This window comes from Zonotrichia leucophrys, chromosome 4 (genome assembly GCF_028769735.1).
Source record: "Zonotrichia leucophrys gambelii isolate GWCS_2022_RI chromosome 4, RI_Zleu_2.0, whole genome shotgun sequence".
Classification (NCBI taxonomy): Eukaryota; Metazoa; Chordata; class Aves; order Passeriformes; family Passerellidae; genus Zonotrichia; species Zonotrichia leucophrys.
In genome coordinates this window covers 10,152,650-10,176,413 of record NC_088173.1, presented here as the reverse complement: position 1 = coordinate 10,176,413, position 23,764 = coordinate 10,152,650, and the positions used below count along the sequence as shown (strand labels likewise).

At 33.3% G+C, this 23,764-nt stretch overlaps 1 protein-coding gene and 1 long non-coding RNA gene across 2 annotated transcripts in view; both read left to right on the top strand.

Annotated features, from left to right (window-relative positions):
• SGCZ (sarcoglycan zeta) overlaps nt 1-23,764 on the top strand; it is a 394,721-nt gene that overhangs the window by 146,883 nt on the left and 224,074 nt on the right. The gene's annotated exons all lie outside the window — the stretch shown is intronic.
• LOC135446549 (uncharacterized) lies at nt 805-4,491 on the top strand. Its single transcript, XR_010439836.1, has 3 exons — nt 805-839; nt 2,946-3,006; nt 3,987-4,491. It is a non-coding gene; the product is annotated as an uncharacterized LOC135446549 (long non-coding RNA).

Sequence of the window (23,764 nt, the reverse complement as noted above, 5' to 3'; positions counted from 1 at the left end):
TAGGAGACAGCTCACTCAGTTTTATGTTAAAGCAGGTGTTTATCCTTCTGGTGTTTATCCTTAGTTGCTCAAACTTACATGTAGCAGTGGAAATGGCTGCTAATCACCAGGATTGAGGAAACATAAAAATCAGCATAAAACTATGATTTTGATTGAACAGATACATTAAATATCACTTTGAATTTGCAGTGAGTGGGAGGGTATGTACATTTCTGCATAAGCCTCAGGAATAAGTTTTGTGCAGGAAATTTAAATATGGATCTTAATATCAAGAGCTGACATTCTGGAAATGACACCTTTTTTACTATCCAGTCCTTATATACCAGTATCAAATAGAACTATTAAGGAGAAGAAGATTTTAAAAACCCACCACAAAACACCTGCAGTTGCAAGTTCAAAGAATAGATTAATGAATTACATGTTAAGCATGGCACTATTTTTAATGCATAAATGTGTATGATTATATTGAAAGTAGTTGTGAATGTGAAAATAGCATAATGATGTTGCTCTTATAGCTGACATTTAATATATAATTTAAATGCGACAATAATAACAAATAAATCAGTTTTATTTTGTATCTCGCATATTTCATAGTCATTATTATACTTGAAAAATTGAAAATTCTTGTGGAAGTAAGAATTTTGGGTTTCTTTACATTTATCTGTAATCAGTTGCAATACCTGTCTTTTCTTCTTTTATCTACCACTTCTCTCTCCATCCTCACCAGTTTTATCAATTCCTTGGGTTTGTTTTATTCATCTTCACCATACCGCATCTAATCCAAGAATTTTGATTTTTGCTTGCAGAAGTTTTTGGGCAGGTGTAGCCAGTAAATGAAGGTATGTCACTTATTTTAGCAATTGGTAGTAGTAACAAGATAGAGTGTCATGTAATTCAAAACATGATAGCAACCATTTTTTAGCTAATTAGCCAGCTGAAGTCCATATCACCATGATATCTTTTGTACTACTATTTCTGTTAACAATGTTTCTCATGTTATAAACCTTATGTTACACATGTATGTTTTGAAAGACTGTAATCACTCTTTGAATTTCTTGCATCTGACTGAGGACTTGTTCACTGGAGCATATCCTTCCCTTACTAAGACATAATGCTTACTAAGACAGTATTTCATTTATGAAATGCAGTATCCCTCGTCATCTTGAGTTACTTGCAGCAGCTTTTGCCAAAGACTTAATCCCTACCTGATGATATTACTAAGAAATTGCAAACAATTATTGATGATTAAAAAAAATGAAAGGGAGTCCAGAAAAAAAATATGTTGGAGAAATTTAGCTCCGCAACCTGTTTTGTATGTTCAGTTCTTAAATTTAGGATCTCATAACACTAGACTGTAGTCTCTGCTTTAGCTTTAATTCTCTCTATGCTACATAATTTTATATTATGTATTTATGCATGAATAAATGTATGTATTTATATACTTGATTAGAATTTAGTTCACGAAAAAATTGTAATATATATCCACCGTGAGTTTTAAGGGATTTTTGTGTTTCTTATAGGCTATTAATATTGGAGTGAATATTTTAGTAACTTAATAATATTACAAGTTGTCATTGTCACAATTGAAAAATATCCAAAAGTTGAGTAACTGTGAATAACAGAGACAAAAGTAATAATAGCAACTTAGCAACATTTTGCTCAGGCATCTTTTGTCACAGATCTTAAAGAACCTGTACATCTTGTAATGAGCTTTGTCTGGAGCAATGTTCTCTGCCACATGAAAGAAGCTTTAATCTTGACTTGCGAGCCTTCATGACTGATATTTTTTGCTTTGTATTTTCCTTTGCTGCCAAGGCTATGTGCTATATTGTTACACATGAATGTACACCTGGATTGAAAGCAAAATCTGGGGTTTTTTTAAAATTTTTCCTCTTTTCATAGTTCTACCAGAAAGGTAAATGTTTATGCCTAATATTCATCAAAAACTTTTTAAGCTTTGCTTTTATCCATCAATAACAACTGAGTCAACTCAACTGTTCGTGTTTTATCAGTTTTCTACTAACTTGCAAAGCTGAATGTTTATTGTGAAAATCCAAGAAATCTGAGTATGCGTGTTTGATTGCTGATGCACGCGTCTCTAGGTTGCAATGACATGCACATTTGTGTGTGCTGAAATACTTACACACAAATATATCTGTATTTTTTTATGTTTATAGCTGCATACCCTTCTCTACTACCTTCTCAAAGTCATGTTAAAATTATATAGTCTTTTTGATCAATCTCATGGCTGTATTAATAGTTTGTAGTTTGACAGGTACATATGCCTTTTTATTAATTAAAAACTTACACTGTGCATAAAGCAGAATCTTTGTCCTAACATATATTGAATAAAATAGGGCATAAAATAATGCCAATATCTTAATCAGAACTCACATAAACATAACACAGTGTATGTTATTGCATTAGGTTTGTTTGGTTTGATCTTTCTAAGTGTATTTCAATGTTTATGAATTATTTCAGTAATACATGTAGCTATAAATGCCTTTTGCTATTGCTTTCATGAAATTATGGGAAAAAAATTACTTAATTTCATCAAGTAAAGCCATCAGTTTTCAACAAGTTCCAAAATCTAGGCATTTCAGGTTCAGATAATCTTGAATCTTTATCTCTCTGAATATGTTAATGTTTTTGTTTATGAACTTATACATAAAAAGACTGAAAATGTTTAATGGCAAAATGAGGGAAAATGGCAGTGTGTTTAACTTCATTTGGTAGGTTATCAATAGCTTGAGTCTAAAAAAATGAAACAAAAGTAATGATATCAGATGTGATATTAAGTGTGGTATAGTTTAATTAATAAAATTATACCAAAACATAAATCATGATAGAGGTATAAAACCTGTAAGTTGTGTACAATTTGGATAAAATCAAGAAATATGCTCTGAATCAGACTATTTTTCTTCTTCCCTGGTTGATTTATGAAGATTTGAAATTCCTTTTCATCAGCGGATTTACTTTCACAGCTTTGTTCAGAGAATTAGAAAGGTAAATAAATTCACATTTGAGTGCACTTCATTGTTGGTAATATGAGAGGTATTAAGTGACAGAACTGTATTATTGTACTGTGATCATCTTTCGGAATCTTATCCTTTAATGTTTTATTAAATTCTGGGCTCATACATTTTTGGTTTTGACTGGGATGGATTGTGTGAACTGTATGCATACAGGTAACACCAAGATGGCCATGACCCACAGCTGAAGTGTGAAGAAAAGGTTTATTCCATTATTTTGCTGGCAAAACTGCTGAGCTTATGTCATCTTAGCAGGGGCAAAAAGCGCTCAGGCTGTTTCCTGGCTCACATATCAGAGAGGTCTGGCACAGTTCTTTACAAGGCTGTGTTTTATGATCTCCAAGCTTCTTATCTCCCTTGCCCCTTACTAGGCCTGTGAACAGCACTTTTTGGGTCTTTTACAGCATTCTGACTTCTCAAGATAGACAGAGGCAGTGAATTTTCCCAGACAGAATATTCTTAGCATTCCCCCAGCCGCAAGGTCATCTTGAGTGAAAACAATTCTAAAATTCTAAAAATCCTCCCCAGTCTTCCAGTTTTAACAATTTTCTCCACACATATGGTAACAATAACCAGAAAAATGCTGTCAAGAACTTTTTGTTGAACTGGACAGAATATATTAGTAACAAATTATTTGGTATAAGGTAGCTAAATTTAAGTATATTCTATTTGTACTTAAATGAAGAAACTGGATTCTCTATAATATTCCCTATAATACAAGTCATTCCTTTATTCCCAGAACATGTATTTTTATGTGTCAATTCTTTCTTCAAATTCAGGCTGACAATGTATAATCTTGTTATGAATAGTTTGAAAGACTGGATCTTTTCCAGCCTAAATGATTCTATGATTCGATGACTATATCATGTTACTGAAGCAAAACTACTCAGTATTAATTTAAATGTGGGGAAACTGTATTAAATATCTCAAAATCACTAATTTTTTTTCTTTCAGAGTTGTTGAAGTGTAGGTAACTGTGCATATGACTACACTTATGTGCTGCTATATAAGGAAAAGTCATTCTTTGGTTCCTCTGGAGAGGAATGGATTACACAAAACCATTAGGAACAACTACTGTCTTTCTCAAGATTAATATTATGAATTTGCCTTGATTTAGGACTGAAAAATATGACAATTTGATGGCTGATTTTTGACATTCACAAAACTGAGAGCCAGGAAATTGATTGAATGGCGTTGTAAACTATGTAAGCGGAAGAACATTTAAATATGGGTAGAAGTTTGAAAACAGAAAAATATGATTGACTTTGAGTCTAGCAAGGAAAGTAGAAAGTTGTGTCATTGTTTTGAAAGCTTTTCAAACAAGGTAGGCTAGTCTAATTATCAGAAATGGTTTGTTTTGTAAGGTGGGGAAAAAACCCATCAGTGGTACTGCATACGCTACTTAGTCATTCAGGCTTACATCTGAGCTAATCTTCAGTCAAAGAGAAGCTCATGTCATGATAAGCAAGGGCAATAATATGTATAAGAAATCTGATCTTCCACGGATTTATTTTTGTCTTGTAGAAGGGCAGTACATAATGAAATGAAGCATGATGAAGTAATGCTCAGAAATAAGTAATGAGTTCACGCTTCAGAAATGTCTGAGTCTTCAGGTATTGCTGCACTCAAATTTCTCTTGAGATTCAAAACCCATGGTGAATAACATATATAAAGAATAATGTTCCTCAGCTCTTAGCATTATACTTTCAGGGGTGAAAAATACAGCTTCTCTACTGTGTCTTTATGTAGAAGAGCTCTAGGGAGGGCATAGAAGTTACATTCATGCTTCTATTAAAACAAAAATATTTGTAAGGGATTTCTTGTTTGTTGTTTTTTTTATTTTTTTTTTTTATTCTCCAACTGTGACTGAGCATGGCAAGCTGGAAAGAATGACAGGAAGCTAGTTTTGGAAGGATGGGGAGGAAAAGATGATATGGAAAAGCAAAAAGCTTAAGATGGAATATGCCTCATGCATGAGGAGGTACTTGTTCCTCATTCAATATCTTTAGGATTTTAGAGAGGGTTTTCTTTGGGTTTTGGTGGGGTTTGTTGTTGTTTAGTTTTGTTTGTTTATTTGTTTTGGTTTTGTATTATTTTAAATCTGTTTAGGTATTTTATTTCACAGTAGTCTATACAGATAGTAGAGAGAAAGATGTTCGTGTCTCCTGGTTTTTACATCTCCCTGACTTTCTTGCGTTGTGGAAATCCATTTCCTTTCTACATCTTCACTCTTGCACTACTACTTCACTACTGCCTTATTTTCAGACTTCCTACTTTCAGAAAATAAAAGGCATTTGTCAGCTGTGCTCCCAGCTGTTAAGGAAAATGTCTGAGACTGAGTGGAGGGGTATGTAGGGAGCCAAGTGGAGCCTCCCTTGCTTCCCTGGAGCTGCCCTGCTGTGGAGGATCTTCAATCTCAGCAGTTAAAGTTTCAGATGTTGGGAGTGTGACTCCTGGAGTGGCTCCTGGATGGTCAGACAGGAGTTTCCTTAACAAAATGCATTGCTGAGCCTGTTTCTCATCTAGAGTTCTGTTGTGCTTTGCAACTCAATAAATCACAGGTAGTTAAATATTCTCATTTAGTGGCTACTTGAATTCACACTGATTATGTAATTAGATGTAATGACACAAACCATTATAGAAAAACGGTCAATAATCTAAAAATAAGGAAAAAATCAGAAATGTTTAAAAAGTAATGTATAGGCATAAGACTGTGGGATGAACAGTTCATCATTGCTCCAGCTGGCATTTTCTTGGTATTGTGTACTTTAGCAGAGAAAACCTAAACATTCCCTTAAGAACCTGGATGTCAGATGTTGTAGAAATATTCAGAAAAGCAAAAATACTGTAGAAAAAGATGAAAGATTTTCCAGACAAATTCCTCATTAGGATGAATTGTTTGAAAGTTGTTCTTTTGGTTACTAATTGCAAGTGTGAACCTTGAGCTTATAAAAGCCTTTTGATCTCTGGCTGCTGGGTCACTCCTCCTGAAATTTCTGGTTATGACCACGCTTGATCGCTTACAAAGAGCAGTAGAAGATCCCAGTGCCCCTGTATTGTCAGTGTCTTTCACACACTTTTATAATTGCTACAATTTGGGCTTTAACAACAGCTTCCTATTTCATCTTTAATCCACAAGTGAGGTCTCCTACAACGGAGTGTAAATGAGCAATCATGATAGGTTCTTTGCTGGTCTTATTTGCTTATATAAAGATTATTTTAAAAATTTATCAAATGCAAGCCTTCTCTAGTCAATAAGCATTATTCATAACTTACTCTATCAACTCTTGAAGATTATTTTCTTTGATAATTTTGCATTGGAATTGTAATGTTTTCCAGTGTATGCTGGATATATAACGTTTGTCACTTTGTAAAGTCTATCTTACATAGAATTTTTGTGTGTGGTTTAGAGTTTGTAAAATGATCAAATTTTTGAAAGATGGTCCATAGAAGATACTAATCTAGCTGGAAGAATAACCATAAAAGATAATGTATTTTTCCCCCCTCACTCTCCTTTTCTAAAGGAGAGCCCTTTTCCATTCTCTATCACACTCTTTCATTAATTATTTACTATATAATGCCATGTAATATTCCTCTGGTTTTGTCTCCTTTCAGTGAAGAAGGTGAATTGACTGCCAGATCAGTTCTTATTGCACTGCTCTGGCTTTTGGATGAAGCCTAAAACCAAGTCTTGCAGGTGTTTTCATATTAAGAGGTCATGGATTTTGCTGACAATGACATCTGTATGACAAGATGTAGTGATTTATTTCTTTTATATTGAATGTTAAATTTTACTATAGATTATATCAGAGTTAAATTTAGTCAGTCTCACAGATTAAAATAAATGTTATTTATTAGCTGAATAACCAGAGTTCAGGGGTCCAGAGTTTCTTCAAGAGATGCATGGAGTGCTGGGCAGTGAAGATAAAGCAACACTGATGGTGCTATTAAACCTGTGAAGCTTTCTACTGGGGTGTACCAAGTCAAACATAACATCAAAACAGTTATATAACAAACTTTTTTGCATAAGAATGTTTGCACAGGACGAAGAGAGATTTATCTTTAGAGAAAGATTTTTGTTTATACTATTTCAGGGTAATTTCTTGGGTTAATGTAGAATTTAGTCAAGAATTTAATGTAATAAAATATGGTGCTGAAATATTTTGGTTTGGGTTTAGGTGCTATGATAGTAGGAAGTACTGTAAACTTATAGTGTATTATGACACATTATTGTTGCATAATATTTTAGATATTTAGCTCATCCCAAGATATTTTCTCTTCCTAAATATGGCAAATTGTAATGTCTCTATTTCAACTTGTTTTATGAAATGTTAAGTAAACATTATAATTTTTATTTTTGTAGGGAAGTAAAGGGGTCTTTTTTTTTTCATGATGCTCATATGAAGAACCTTGCATTCAATACAAGTTAATTTATTAAGATAGTTGCTGTTAGTTTCCCCTCTGTGAAAATACACTTCTAGAGAATAAAGAACACTTTTTAGTATTGTTTTCTCTCAGGCTTGTGTTCATGATTTAATGAGGGAAATAATAGTTGTAACAATATTAGATCTCAAATGTATGCCTTAGATCTGATGTTTATATGTCCAGCAATCTGCAGAAAATATGTTTAAACTGACTTTTATTTCTGCTTCTTCAGCCCATTTGAGGAACAGCTCACATAGAATAACAGTAGCAGATTTCATATTTAAGAAAAATACACTTCCATTTAGTTTACAGTGATGCTTTAGGAGAAACTCTTGTTATTAAACAAGTCAGTTTGATTTCTTTTCTGACTGCAGTTTTCAATTAAGAATAAAGTGTTCTATTCATGTGCCAAAGGAGAGGGAGTTAGGGGAATTGCTATTTAATTAGCAAATAATGAATTGAGTAGGCACTTACAAGAAAAGTGTGTTGTACCTATGTGCAAGGTTTTTTTCTAGATTGAAAGAAACATATCTACTATGCTTAGAGATGTACTTGAAATACTACCTGTCACAAAAGTTTCAAGTTCTCTTTTTCTTAAAGAGTTTCAAAGTGTGTCTATGATAACAAAGTACCAAAACCATTGTGACTTGACTTACACTAGTCAATAAAAGATTGTGTATTTTATACACCCAAAGTGGCTGAATGATCTCAGCATTTTTTTTCAGAAGGGTGTTTTCCTACTTTTGAATATTTTGGCCTGTTAATAGGTCACAAAATAAAAATTCATTCAAGTACTAAAGAATTAAATGGCATTGTATATGTCATAGTATCTGTATCATAGTATTTTTCCCTTTTCCATACTTCTCCTGTGCTTTCATAGACAGGTAGAAAGATTGTAACGTGGAAAAGCAAGAGAGAGAGACCTCTGTTCAGAATCCCTGGATGTGTGTATGTTTCAGTGTAATGGAAACCTGTGTGTATTCTAAGTGTGAATTTAATGAATGTAGAAGGACAGTGTAAGAACTCTCACCTCCAAACTGTAGAGTTTGTCAGGTTTTTTGTTTGGTTGGTTTGGTTTTGTTTGCATTTTTTGGTTTTCTTCCTGGATCTGGCTTATTGTAGAGGTGAGGGGATTAAAGGTATTCTGGCTGGAATTTAGGAGCCAAGATATAGACAGAACATCATGGGAGGAAAGACCTAAAGAAGCAATATTATGAAAGTAATGTATTGTCTTCTCATTTACAGTCATTTAAGTATTAAGAAAGTAAAGTTCATTAAAAATCTGACTTTGAAAGACTTAGTAGATCCTTAGTTGAATTGAGAGATGTATTGTCCTAGTCCTTCAGAGGGCTGAAAATTTTAGATGGATTTTTTTGCAGAATTTATGCTTTAAAAATTACTTTTTTGTTTAATTAGCACTTCTCCCTGATGAACTATTCACTGTGACCAGCACCAGTTGAGAAAGAGCCCTTTTGCTTTCTCCCCTAAAATGCCAGGCTGTCCAAGGAACAATTTGTAGACGTTTAGCACTGTTTGTGATTTTCTGTTGTAAAACCTAACCAGTAAGCTGTGAATACTCCCACACAAGTTCTTAAAACTGAGAACTGAACTGCTTGCTCAGAAATGCGCTGTGTTGAATGAGTAGTGGGATTCCTCTGAATAAGAATGGAAGGAAAAAAACTACACATAATTTATAAGGTAGCATATTATGTAATTTTAATTACTTTTCTGCTAAGTAGGCTAGATTGACATTATTTTTCAGAGGCTATCTTACCTCTTTTTATAAATTGCATTTGAAAAACATCTTCTACTTGCTTCCTATGAAGGCATGTTTCATGGATTTGCATTAGGCAGAGGCACCCTGCCTCCAAACACCACAATATTCTACTCAAACCTCTTTCACAACCTGCAGTGCCCTATTGTTCATTTTATGGCTTTCAGCTCCTGTGAGGAGCAGGTTAGAGACCATCACACAGGGATGTTCTGTGAAAGCAGTCACATTGATTTAGATAATTGCAATTTATTGCTTTTAAGGCTACCGTTCTGACTTCCATGCACTTTGCTAGATCAGAAACAACAGTGACAAAAGCTGTAACTTCTCTGATTGCAGTGGACGAGAGCTGCTCCTATTGAATTTCTGCTGAGGAGTGCTGGGATGTTCCCGATGGGCTTTGCTAGGACAGTAGGTAAAATCTGAAAGGATTCATTGCGCAGGGCAGAATCTTGTAGTCTCTATTATAGTTCAGTTCAAATGGTGCACAATAATTGAATAGAAGAAATGATAAATCATGAAGACTAGACATAATTTGCAAAAAATTGTATTTGGAAATGGGACTTCCAGTTTAACAAAACTTGGAAATTCTTGTTTGAACATGGCCTATGAACTTTTTTCAATACTAAACAATATTCTCCAGATATCAGTGGATTATTTCAGCATTCCTCTGTAAATCACATGTAAGAACATGGAGTCAGAAGATTTGAGCAGGACTGAAAATTAACTGAATCTACATCTCATCTTCTTTTCAATATATACAGTAATAAAACAGTAAATAATTGCTGAGATTTATCTTCCTCAACTACTTCATTACAATTTTGTTTGCTTGACTTGGAAATATATTTTCGCAAATATTTCCTTACCAGAAAATCTTCAAAATTAAGTAAAAGCAGTTTTCAAAAACAAAAAAAAAAAAAAAAGAAAAATCACAGGGGTTTTTGTGTCCATTTTTCTAAGTTGATTTACTCAGAAACTGCAATCATGTCTTCCCATTATATAAGTCCAAATGGAACCTGTTTCACATGTGTGACTTTAAGAAAGATTGCTGTGCTTCAGTAGATAAAATAGATAAAGATGGGTCTTTTTATGTTATTAAATAGGAATTGTAAGAATATGGTCTAAACTATTATATTTGCTTAAGAGTAGAATCTATTTTAAGGATTTTGTATTTGATGTTAAGATAAGCTGTCAATAATAGAAAATTGTACCTGCTTTATCATCTGTGGAAATTGGAATCCAGCTATTTCATGATTTCTTTTACAAGATTTTCCTTTAATTTTGAAGCTCTGTGGTCTCCTGTTTCTTCAGGCAATGCATACTAAATATTTTTCTGCAAGATTCACATAAATAGCAGATTTCATTCAGTGGTTTATAAATTAACTAATTGCTTTTGTTTTTATTGAATTCTGTGTGCTTTTGGTAAAACAAATGATCCTTTAGGAATAATTTAGTCAACTTAGTAAAGGCTTTAGGTCTTTTAAAGGAAAGCTCACCACTAAGGAGAGCACCTATAAATTCAATAAGGCAAAATTCTAAAATGTTTATCTTGCCTTGTAATTTTTATTTCTCATGCATCTCTGGGCAAAAAGACTGTCTTTTTGAAACCTTAATAATGAAGGCAAGACGTATGTTTGTACATATGTTTGATTCTCAAAAAATGTTTGCAACATCTAAATGTATTCTTTGGACAAATGTTTTACCTATATACTCCCTGTCTAATATTTCTACAGTGGGAACATGTATTAGTGTTCAGATAGCTTCTTGTATCATTGTACACATAACTAATTATCATGCATGAACTTTTGGTTTGTGCTTGACAATCTCTGAAATGTCAGTGCAGAGGCTGTCCTTTCCGGCCAGCCTCTCATGGCACTTTGGTTCCTATTTACGATGTTGGATAAAGAGATATTTTAAGCTGTATTTATTTATGCGCAGTATGAACTGCAAGGGAATTTTCCCCAGTCCTTACTGGTATTGCCTGCCCCTTGTTTGCTGTTTGCAACTGCCGGTACCTGTGTAGGCCATTTATTTTCCTGTCAAGGTCTTTATTTCCCATTTTTCCCCACCTTCTTTCCCCCCTTCCTACTACATGCTTGACCCCAGCCTTTTGGAGCCATGATTTGAGTGGTTGAGTATATTGTCACATTTAAAAAACAATTCTTTTGGCTAGAACTTAAAAAAATTAATTGAAATTTGAAAAAGAAAACCTCTGAAAATAACTGGAGTTACACAAAATAAACTTTGCTGTTGGGGTAATTGTACCATTAATCCGAAGCTTACATTTGTGAGTGAATATTTGTGGGTTTGTATATAGTCAAAATGTTAACTGTATAAAAAGGAAAGCTGATACAGTTGATATAGAATTAGTAATATAGGATAAAGAAGTTTTAGAGAGATGTCAAGCTGACTATGAAGGAAAATTGTTATGATTAAATGAGACATTTGAATATATTTAGATGAAGTTGTAATTAAGACAGTCAAATTACCTTAATTCTAATATTTTTTTAGCACTATCCACTAGTGCCATAGTCACAGTTGTGATAATGCATTATTTCTGCAGATTACATTAAAACAGTTTCAAAAAGTGTCTTTGCTTCCTTTTCTGCTTCTTACCTATGTGGCAGATATTTCCTGTATATTTGATTACTTTTCTGTACCTATGGCAGAGATATTTTGAGGCTTGCAGCCTTCTATTGCTCAACATCTTAGCATTTCTAGAGGGATTTTTTTTTTAAAAAAAAAAGTATGACAGTGTCATAATCTGCTTTAGAAGAATTATATTTTTTATGAATGAAACTGTCCATAATAGATAATTCATTTTAAGTTATAACTATCTATCATAAATATTTATTTTAGAAGCGTTATATTTTGAGGCATTATTGATTTTTTTTTTTATAAATAGTTTATATTCTAGTGCATGTTATGGTTAATAATTTTTAAAAAATAGTTTAGAATTTAAAAGAGATTAGAGTCAAAGTAAATTATTTTTGTAAAATCGACAGTGATATTATAGAAAATATATATATATTTTGGTTAATCTAAAAGTTTTAACAAGTTGATTTAGAAAGGGAAGTCATCTGTTGAAGACATCAGAATTTAAATCTATATCTAAATACTCAGTTGACCCACCTCTAGATTATTCCTCAAATGAGTTATAAGAAAAGTATATAGGAAAAAGTAAAGGATGCTGTCTGTTTGCAGGTTTGTAGAAGGTATTGCAGAGGATTACTGAATTTTTCGTCTGTGAGAATTGAAGGCTTTGATCTTAAATATTTGTGAATAAAGTCTGTGCCAGTTTTTAATTAGTATTAATTCCAACTGTGAGGATTGAAAAGCATACAGATAATATTAGTCAGCAATTGTAAGAAGATGAGAAGCAATATTAATTTAAGTTCTGTCTACTGCCTGCATAGCAATTATTTTGGGTTCCTCACAGGTAGTAGAGAATCAGTGCTAAAAGTTAAGCAAAGTAGGTGGTGATGAAATGTCATGTTATGGAAGATATTTTTCTAGGTAAATGGTATTAGTGAAATAAAATAGTATAATAAAACCTTTTAATCACCCTGATAATAAAATAATATAATTTAGTATTTCTGAATTAGGAAATATCAGAAGTAATTCTCGCTGTTTATCATCTTATGTTGCATCTTTCTCCCTTGTGCTTAGTATGTTATTCTGTATGTATGTAGTATTTATATGGGGACTTGGTAAACTGTTTTTTTTTTTTAATCTCACTTTATGGGATATGCAAGTTCAGAGAGTAAGTGCTATTTTATTTTTATTACTCTTTACATGACTGATTTCTCATTAATTTTTAAGTATTGTGTTGTGCTCTAAATATAGAATTCCTATGTTGCCCTACCTTTCTTTAATAACAATTATCTTTGTGGTTCCCAAATGTTTCACAATTCTAAATTTATTTTGATGGTATCATGAAAGGTGAAATTTCCATTTCCATCCTTATTCTCATAATACACGACAAACTATGAGTGGTGGGATTTTAAGTCTAAAGTACCATCTAAAGTTCAATATGCCTAAATATGGAACAGTGAATATTTACAAACAGTTATGAGTATGTAATTTCAGTATGTTCAAGCACAGCTACCTTGGCTTTAGTTCCAGGTAGAAGCTCTGAGCATTCTGTACATTAGATCCCTTGATCTAATTCAAATTCCCTTGTTTTGTTTGTGGAAAGATACCAGTATTATTGTCTGATATTCCAAAAGTTTTACTTGTACATTGATTTGAGTACTTTGGTTTGTTTCTTCTGCTGAAATGCAGAAGTAAAAGAAAGTATAGAAACAAAAACTTCAATACTTGCTGCAGTGCAGAAAGGGTTTTAAACTGACCCTGTGGTAACTTAAGTAACCAATTCTTCCAAGAAATGTTTTCAGTATGTGGTTTTATCTGTGTATATTTTACATATTAATTTGCAAAATTCAGTTTTAAAAGTAGGCTAATGAAGAGATTTGAGCTTTTTCAGTGCTTGATATAGGTGACATGACATACACATATCAGTCAAAGATTACTCATTTGACTTGAAAGAAAATAACCTGACACTTGGAAAGAAACAGTCACAGAACTCCTTAATATTCCTTGATCTTTGTTTTGAAGTTTTGCTTTGATGTATATTCAGGCCTGTGAGAAATGTTGCCAGCTAATGCTTGTACTAGCTTTTCTGTAATTTGCATTGCAAATTGAATCATAGCCTTAGACTGGGAGGAAGGTCCTATTATCCAACCCCTTGCTTATAGCAATTCCAGTTAGATCTGACTCTGTAGGTCTAGCCCACATCAAATTTCAAATGTTTTAAGGATTAAAACTTAAGCATTCAAAATAATTCCTTATTTCTCCACTATTTGACCATTCTCATGTCATTTTTTTTCCTTATACCTATTCAGATTTTCCTGTCTTGTATTTTATATCTGTAGTCCCTTGACCTAGCTCTGTGAATATCTGAAAGCTCAGGAGCTTGACATTTGCTTGAATTCAGCCAAGGGAAACAGGGAGTTTTAGAATCACAGAAACCTTGAGGATAGAAATGACACCTGAGGTTCTTATGCTCCAGCTGTTCACCATTAATTGTGTCCCTAAGTGCCATATATACATGCTTCAGATGAGCTGCTTCACATACCTTCTGTAGATAAACTCTACTTCATTTTTAATAACTTGAATGCCTTTATTTTACTGTAAGGTTAGCGTAGAGTAGCTTACACATACATGTTCATGCAATAAGTCAAGTCTCATTGGTTAAAGATATCTCTTGCTCAAAGAAAGAAGATATCAAGCATTAATAGGGGAAGCTAAAACTCTGATGAAAGTGTTCTTACCAAGAAAACCATATCCGTATAACAAGATTGGTTCATCATTATTATCATGTGAGTAAGAGATAAAAGATAGCCAGCTTAAAGTGGATAGAATTCAGGTCAAAAATAATTAGCAGTTCAGAGGGATAGAATGAGCACCTCTCCTGTGAGGAAAGATTAACAGAGTTGGAGTTCTTCATTCTGGAGAAGAGAACTCTGCAGAAAGATGTAATTTCAATTTCTCAGTACTGAAGGGTTCTTGTAAGGAAGATGGAGACCCTGTAGTGGTAAGAGCCAGGACGATGGTCTTGAAGTACGAGAGGGTTGATTTAGATTGAACTTAAGGAAGACATTTTTTACGGGAATGGTGTTGAGGCACTGGAACAGATTGTCCAGAGAAATTGTGGGCGTCCAATCTCTGAAAGTCTTCAAAGTTCAAAGTGAATGGGACTTTGATCAACCTGGTTCAGTGAAGAACACCCCAGTTTGTGGCAGGACCTGGGGGACTAGGTGATCATTAAAGGTCGCTTCAGCCCAAACCATTCTATGAATTTTTTGGTTGTTGTTGTACTTTGCAGTATTCTTTCTATTGAAGACACCTGGTAATGATAAAAGCCTCTTGTTTAGATTGAAAGCTGGAACCCCTCTTTTTGGCACAGGGCATGAAACACCACTTGAGTATTATTCTGTTCAGAAGAGAACCTTAAGATCTGCATTTATTTGCTATCATCAAAAGAAAGATATGGCAATAAAGAGTACAGTTCTTATGACATTTATTGTTGTTTCTGAGTTAGTGAAAAAAATGGAAACCATCCTGAAGGACATGGACTGTCTTTGTTACTTTTATAGAATACAAATATGTACATTTTTTAGGTTTATAATTGAAATCTTAAGCTTAATATTGACATAGCAGTCAGTCGCTGGAATAGATCAATGAGAAGACACTTTTCATTCACTGCACAGCTGCTGTGGGGTTTTGTTTCAGTTTTAAAGTGGTGTGTGAATGGAGAGAGGTTCTATTTTCTGCTTTGTTTTGACTGGAATATTAGCTGGTCCTTGGATTTATTTTTCCTTTTCTAGGCATGCCCTGTACATGTTCTGTAAAGTGACTGTATCTGAGGTGAAAAAAGTTACCTATATTAGTCATAAAATACCTCCCATGTGGTAAAAAAAGATGAAAGATAAAGTACAGCCTTGACTGCATTGCTCATCACTTCATCTTTCTGCTTAATAAAAACCAAATGGAATAGAAGAGCAAAGATGCCATAGTAAATTAGAAGTAGAGCACTGGTGGAATTCTTTGCCAAATATGCCAAACCTTTAGCTTTTTTATAATTCCCTGTGATTGATACTAGATCCTTTTGTGCATTACCTGCCAGGTGGAATGAAATCTGGCATACAAAAAGGGGTGGCTGGACATTAATGCAGCTTCAGAGAAATTTGATTTTCTGTAAAGTTTTAGCAGCACTGGGGATAAATACAAAGGGTTATAAGCAGTGTAATGATCTTTGAATCTGCAGCTTCATCCTATCCTGTATCCCAGGAGGCTAATGTAATTTCACAGGAAAAGGTACCAAGATACATCACTTATCTTTCTCCTCCATGCATATGCTATCAACTCTGATGTAATGCATTAACATTATAATAAAAAGAATTTGTCAATCAGGAAATAGATAGAAGCATGCATTTGGAGGCAGAAAGGAAGAAAGAAGGAGAAATACAGTCATGTTGATGCAGAGATTTTTACAAATTCTGACATGCATTTAATTTATTAAAATCTCTCCTTTGAAGTATAAATAAAAAGCACATATTCTGTCATTGATGCTATCATACTGATTTTGCTAGCCTTTTATTTATGCAGTACTAATGTGAAGACTTTTATATAAAGTAATTGTGGAATTCGGAGTTAATCAAGGTATTTCAATACCAAATGTAAAAGGAAAAAGTCGCAGTGGTTTTAAAAGCTGTGAATAGGTTATAGCACTGGTATGAATTAATTGAAATGTAAATTTTTCACTATGACAGAAATAAGTTCAAAGTCTCAGCAGTTCTCATCCTTTTTGTTCTACCACCTTTACTGGCCATGGTAAAGGTTTTTTTAAAGGAAATCTGTAGAGGTTCTACCTAGCTAAATATTATAATTAACAATTTTTTTCTCATTATTTTGTATTTTCAGGTAACATGCATTTGGAACAGGAATGAATACAGGTCAGGCAAAAAAATCTTTAATATCCCATCTAGGCAGTTTTTATGTAATTGAAAGTCTAATATCAATGTGCCTATTTTCTCAATATAATACCTAAATAATACCTATTTTCTCAACAATGTATCTGATCCAGAGTCTGTTAGTTGGTTTCGCAGTTACTGACTGTCGTTCATATTCTATTCAGTGTTTCTTTGACTCTCTAGCTACATTGATTTCTTTTTTTTTTTTTTTTTTGCTTTAGTGGCCAACAAAACCAAGCCCCTTACTTTTTGGGCCTAATGATAGAAATCACAGCTCAAGATCTTCCTATTCTTTTTTTTTTTTTCTTGTGATTGTTTATAGTTTTCTGTTTTTAGTTGTGTTCTGTATTATGTGAAATTCCAGTGATCACTAGCTGCATGAAACCTAGAAAGTACTGCTTGTTCTGAAGTTGCAAAAACTATAAAATTCTTAGGGTTTTTTTTTTTGGCATAATTTTTTTCTTAAATTGATGATTTCTTATGGAGCTATCAGAAAGAGGTAAATTCTAGGATATTTCCTTGAATTTGGGCTGAGTTCTGCGCACCCATATCAAAATTTGTTCTCTCTACAGAACTAATATTGAGAAAGTGCCAAGAATCTGTATCTTCTCTGTGACCATTAGAAATATTCAGTAAAAGAGTCTTTAAAATTGAGAAACAATTTTATTGGAAAAAGGTAATTTAATGATTTCCATTCTGCTTCTCAGATTTTCAGTTCCATTTTGATATGAAGGCACAAAATGAATATAGATAAACGAGTTTGATTTATAAATTTAGAAAGGAATTATTAAATTTGATTTTGCATAATGGAAACAGGAGTGTTTGTCTCACATGTTGATACTAGCCACTTTATATCCCCTGTATATTCCAGTTATTTTCCTGCTGGTAAAACAAAAGTTCTGCCATAAGCATTTTTCTTTCATTTGTGGAATTACAGGTACTGAAGTATATTTTAACCGTGATGAATTATTGTTTTTATTATTGTTACCCCAGAAGCTCTTTGGAAGCTAAAGAAACACTAGTGTTCTATGTCAGTGTTTAAAATAAACAAGAAACTTTAAGTCTACTTTAATGTATGTAAAATAGAGTCAGTACTATAGATTGTGACATTTCAAGTCAGATGTTGTTTTCAGAATAAGAAATGTTTATAATCCATTATTTGTAGGATATGAGGTCAATGAGAAACTGCAGTGGTTTCATTTGTGTTTGGCTCAGGCTCCCTAGGTCTTGGAAATCACTAGGAACTACTCCAGATAGATTTCTAAGTAGTTGAAAGCAATATCTGTACCTAGATCTACATACACTTTGCATAAATATAAAGCTTTAACTTTGAAATTTTCCAGTTAGAATGATTAATGAAATGCAAAAATGCCTTCAGGGAAAAGATGTCCTACATTAGTGGAGAGAGAGCCAGACAAGACGTCTGTTTAGCTTAAAGCACTACCTGTCTCCAAAGACAAGACTGTTACTTTTCAACTAATATTCTACATGTCAAAACCATTGAAGTCTAGTAACTAACAGTAGCCAAGTGAGCATGTCAAATGATTTTTTTAAAATTATATTTTAAGTAAAATTATATCTAATTTTGTGCACATAAATCTTTGAAGCTGCAACTTTTTTTGAGCAATAATGGATTATTATTTCTGAATATTAATTTTAAGGATCTTTTTTATCAGTCTGTGAATATACTGTTTTTAAGTTTCTCTGATTCATTTTCATACAGGTACAGTTCTGTAAATAATAGGAAACATGTAATGAAAATAATCCTCAACAGTAATTGGTTTCCATTTACCATACAACTTTTTTGTTGTATTTCTAGATTGTTTCTGTCTGTATTTGCTTATTCTTGTAATTACACAAATAACTTTGTGTTTTATTTAGAAATTATTTGGATTAACGTATTTGTTTAGCACTAATTACAGAATTACTGAGGCCAATTGCATTGCTCTGAGGCCCAATGGATTGCTTGGAAAAGTGCCAATATGAACAAACACCTTTTAAGTAAAATTTATGGAAGTTAATGAGATGAACTACCCTATTTTAATACTCTGGTCTGAATTCCTTAATGTCTTTCACAAGCCTCAGTTTCAAGACAAAGAATTTTAGAAATGTTACAGTTATTTTAATAAAACATAGTGTTGTTCCTGAGGGAATAGGTTTTGTCTTAGGTATGCTTCTGAAATGCCAACTAGTCATATGTAGCTTTAACATTTTGGAAAGCAAAGCGTTCTGTTAGTTGTGGAAAGTGTCTAAATGTTTACATGAACTGGTAAATTTTAACTTTTTTTTTTTTTAATACAGTTTTCACTTTAAATTCATATCCTTATAAATATATCTGCAAATAATCTCAGTTTTAAAATAAAGGAACTCATTACACAAGCCATATATTAGGTCTTTTGTTTTAAGAAAAGCTTACTCCTAGCAAATATTTTCATATTTGGTGGTTTTGAAAGCATTTAAACATTTTTTTCTGCTAACATCAAAGAATATTTTTGTACTGTTTGTTAGATGGATTATACCTTTAATTTGTGCAAAATAATAAGTTCAAAACATTTAGGAACACCTTTGTAGATACTATTATCCAAGGTGCAGTTGTGCAAGACTGTAGTACCTAAATTTGTGGGTACGCTACAAAGATAAACTATTTTTAGTCTACAAATGACTGAGTGAATTAGAACTATTTCAACAAATGCAATTTCAAACGTGACCATTTAATGACTTGAATTAATATTTATAATTCAGAGACACAATGGTCATTATTTTCATGCGAACAATAATTATCTAGACAGTATTTCTTTTACAGGAATGTTTAGTGTATTATAGTTATAGAGGCATTAAGGTTTGAAAAGACCTGTAAGATCATCAAGTCCAGCTGCCAACCTAGCACCACCACCATATTTGTCACTAAAGCTCATCCTCAAGTGCTATATCCACGTTATTTTAGCACTACCAGGAATGGTGACTCTACCACTTTCCAGGGCAGTCTGGTCCAATGCTTTTAAATCCTTTCCAATTTTCTTTATCCTAATATCTAACCTAGATGTCTCCTGGAAGAACTTGAGTTTGTTTACTTTCATTCTGCCATTTTGTTACCTGGGAGAAGAGACTGAAACCCTCTCACTCCAACCTCCTTTTAGGTAGCTGTAGAGAGAGTTCAATCCCTCCTGATTCTCCTTTTCTCCACACCAAGCAACCCCAGCTTATAAACAAAGCTCAGCTACTCCTTGTAGTGTAAGGTGGAAGATTTGGTATCAATCTGTGTTTTTTCACTGGACAGTGATGGTTTTCATTGTGCAGGGATGATGTACAAGCACTGTTTTTAAGTTAATTTTTTCAAGTTTTCATTTTAGCTACCTGGAACACTTTAAAGGTTGTGGATTTATTAATGGTCATGTAAACTTATTGATAGCTGGGAAAACTTCATTATCACAGAGCTTTTACTGGTGTTTTGCAAATAAAAAAGGTGAGTTTAATTATATTTGAGGGCTTGAAACTAAACTAGTCTTTCTGACATGGTTAGACTGATTTTGGGTTCAAAATGTCCATCAAGACTTTCTGAGTGAACTGCCATAATATTCACAGAGGGAGTTGTTGGTGCCTTTTTTCATTCTTGTAGTTGAAACCAAATACGCAACTGCAAAATTAACAAAAGAAATTATTTTCTTCTTGGAACTTCAGCACTTAAGAATTACCATGTTTCCTTTAACTACCAGCTGTAGTGTCACATCTCTGTGTATGAAAGCAATGACTTAACTGCTGCTTTGGAATATTACCTTTTGGGACTATGAAATCCTTAGCGCTTTCTACAGACTGTTAAACTATAGTGTTACTCTGAAGATGTGTTGCATCATTAGACAGAATAAAAAACGTGTATCTAGTCCATGCTCTCTAGAGTAGCTGCCTTTCTGGTTTGACATATTATAGTCTTTTCTGTCACTGATGAATAGCAGTTATGCAGGAACTCCTTTTCATAGGCATTGTAAAATAAAATGTCTGCCTTTAAATTTATAGAGGCAAAAAATATCAAGGAAAAAGGGAGTAATGTAAGGTCAAAAATGTGAAGATTTTTTCCTTCTGTAAATTTTCTTCTTCTAAAGGAAGGATGCTAGCAAATGCTGTGAGGATAAGCTTTCCTTTAGAGTGGGTCTCTTTCCTTTTGAGAGAGACTTTGAACTACATTGATTAGGGGATCCATTGGTAATTGATTAACAGAGACTGAGTACCCTTAGATTCTGTTTGGGTTTAATTGTCCGTTTTTGTGCCTTTTTTTTTTTTTTGAGGTTTTTTTTAATGGTGGTCAAAGAATGATTGTGGAATTAATAGCTGTCAGGTTGGTTAAAATATCAGCTGATTTTAGGAATCTCTGAACATAAATAGTGGGTGACCAAATTGCTGGGGTTTGCCTGTTACAGTTTTTTTTTTCTTAATTTGCCCAAGGGCTTTATTTGCTCTTTTAGGCTTCCACAGGCAAACTTAAAGTCTGTTCTATTGCTTTGAAAGGACTGTGTTACAATTTAGAAATCTAATTTTCCAATTTAATCATTGAGGAACCAAAATATAGACTTCAGCTGAAGAAATCTCAGTGCTTCTGGAGGGTTGGGAAGATGCTGTTGATTTCTCCTTTTCCATTGTATGCTTTTTTTCATGTTTGTTTGACTGCTATATTTATATCAAAATCACGATTCATTTTAGGATAATTTAATTAGGCTTTTTTTTTAGTAGTGACTGGTATCCTGAGAGGGTTGATAATTGCAGATTAGACTTTGTATACTCTTTAAAAATGCTGCATTAAAAAAAGACCAGTGGGGATTTTGAGCAAGCATCACTTAGGCAGATGGAACCACTAAGTAAGAAAATAAAACAAATTAAGTGAAGAAAAAAGATAATCGTAATGTTTCTGAACTCTTGGAATTTTGTGGGTTTTGTTTTGCTTGTGAGCACTTCTTGATTGTTTTTTCCTCCTGCTACTTTTCTTAATCATATGTTGACTGCTGAACCAATTCTGAAATAATCTTTGTAAATACAAGAGGGACTCTGATAAGGAAACAGTGGTGATTCTACAGAAAACTTACACAGCTGCGGTGTAGAATTTTTTTCACTGCATATTAAAAAACCAATAATAAAATTTCTTGCATCTGCTGACTTTGATGTCCTATCCTTTAATATCTTTCTTTTTCTTGAAACTACAAAAAGATAATTCTTCTTTATCAATGTTATAGTCTCTGTCAATCTTTTTTAAATGTAGTCTGCTTGGGCTTTTCCTCTAGTCCATGGAAACCAGGTCCTTTATAGTGTTAAAGGTAAACATCTCTTTGGAATGGCCTGTTATTTGTGATCCACCAGTGGATGATAAACATGGGGATAAGCAGCCACTGTGCCCCACTGCAACAAAACCCTCTTCAAACCTCTTCAGTTTTCCAGAAGTATTTAGGTATTATATTTTATACCTAAAAAAAATTATGTACTATTTCTGGAAAATTAAAATGGTCCTTTTTTGGGCTAAAATATCATGTATATGAGGAACATGATGGGGTGGATAAAATCTGTTGACAATTTCTGACTGCAGAAAATAATGAAGTGAAATTTTTGCTAAGCAAAATATTTTTCAAGATACTCAGCACAAGTGTGCTACTCTTCCTCAATGTGTTCAGTGGTCTGAAATCTTCTGTTACAAGTTTAGGAACTTGCCTATTTGTTGTGTAACAAAGCAGTGACATGTTGGATGTATTTAAATAGCCTTTACAGTGCAGAAGGCTCTCTCATAGGGGAGAGACTTCTGACGAGGATGCTAATAGGAAGGTAGGTTTAGTAAGGTGTGAAAGAGTACCAGAAAGCTAGTAGTCTTTCCAAGGAGGAAAAAAGTGAATTTAGGCTTATAACAATTTACCAAGTGTTGACTGTGCTAATCACTCAGTGGCCATTCTCAGCTGAGGTATAACACAAATGGTCCTGAGTAGCAGAAGGGATAATGATTAGTGGTAAGAAAGTGGTTGGATGGAGAAATGAGTGATACCTCCTCAGAAAAGAGATATAATAACAGTGAAGTTTCTCACAAACTGAAATCTGTTTTTAAATTCTCTCTGGGTGAATGATTAATAAGCCATCAATAATGGCTGTTGGACTTTATGGACTGTTGTCCATAAAGAGATGAATTCCAGGAAGAGACTATAGACTCTCAGGCAGCACTACATGTGCTGTTTTTGGAACACTGAGAGGCAAAAGAATTATGGATTGTAAGGACTTGAGGGTAAGGAGAGTAAAAACTGTGAAACTAGAAAATGAACAGGAAGAGAAAAAAGGATAAAATTTCTATTATTGTCGCCCCTTTATTCTACAGTGCAAGAAGACTTTATGTGCTTCTGTTTTGAGAGTACTGCAATAAATAGTAACTGCAGTCATTAAGAGATCTGTTACTGTTCTGGGAGCTCCAGGCTCTTTTAAGTGACTCTTGGTGGCTTGTGCTTTTGATATCAGATGGAGTTTTTGTTCTAAACTTGTACTTCATTTCCTTGCCTTATTCTTCTGTCTATTTGGAAGTGTACACTTTGTCAAAAATGCTGGTTGTCTTCTGATTGTTTTCTTACTGCAAGCAAGACTTTTAGTTCATATTTCTTGTATGTAATATTATACTGAATCACTTAGAATTACTGCAAAAAGATCTGTTGACCTAATTTTCCAGTCTCTCTATGAATTCAACTTAAATGATACTTTCTTGAGCCTATAATCCTCTCTTTTCTGCAACAATTAATCCTTTTGTCTCAATATTTTTTGTTTTCATCTTTTTTTTTACACATTTTAATAATATATAAAAACAATGGATGGTAACAGAAAGTAAATATTGAAGTTTCTTTTAGATCTTTGTTAATTTGAGAGCTCACATGTGAAGAACGTTTGAATATACTCTGATACTGTAGTGTCACAGACAATAAAATGTTTCTGAACTTAAACCCAGCACTCTTGGAGATTTCATTAGATCTAATTATAACTAATTTGTCTAAATT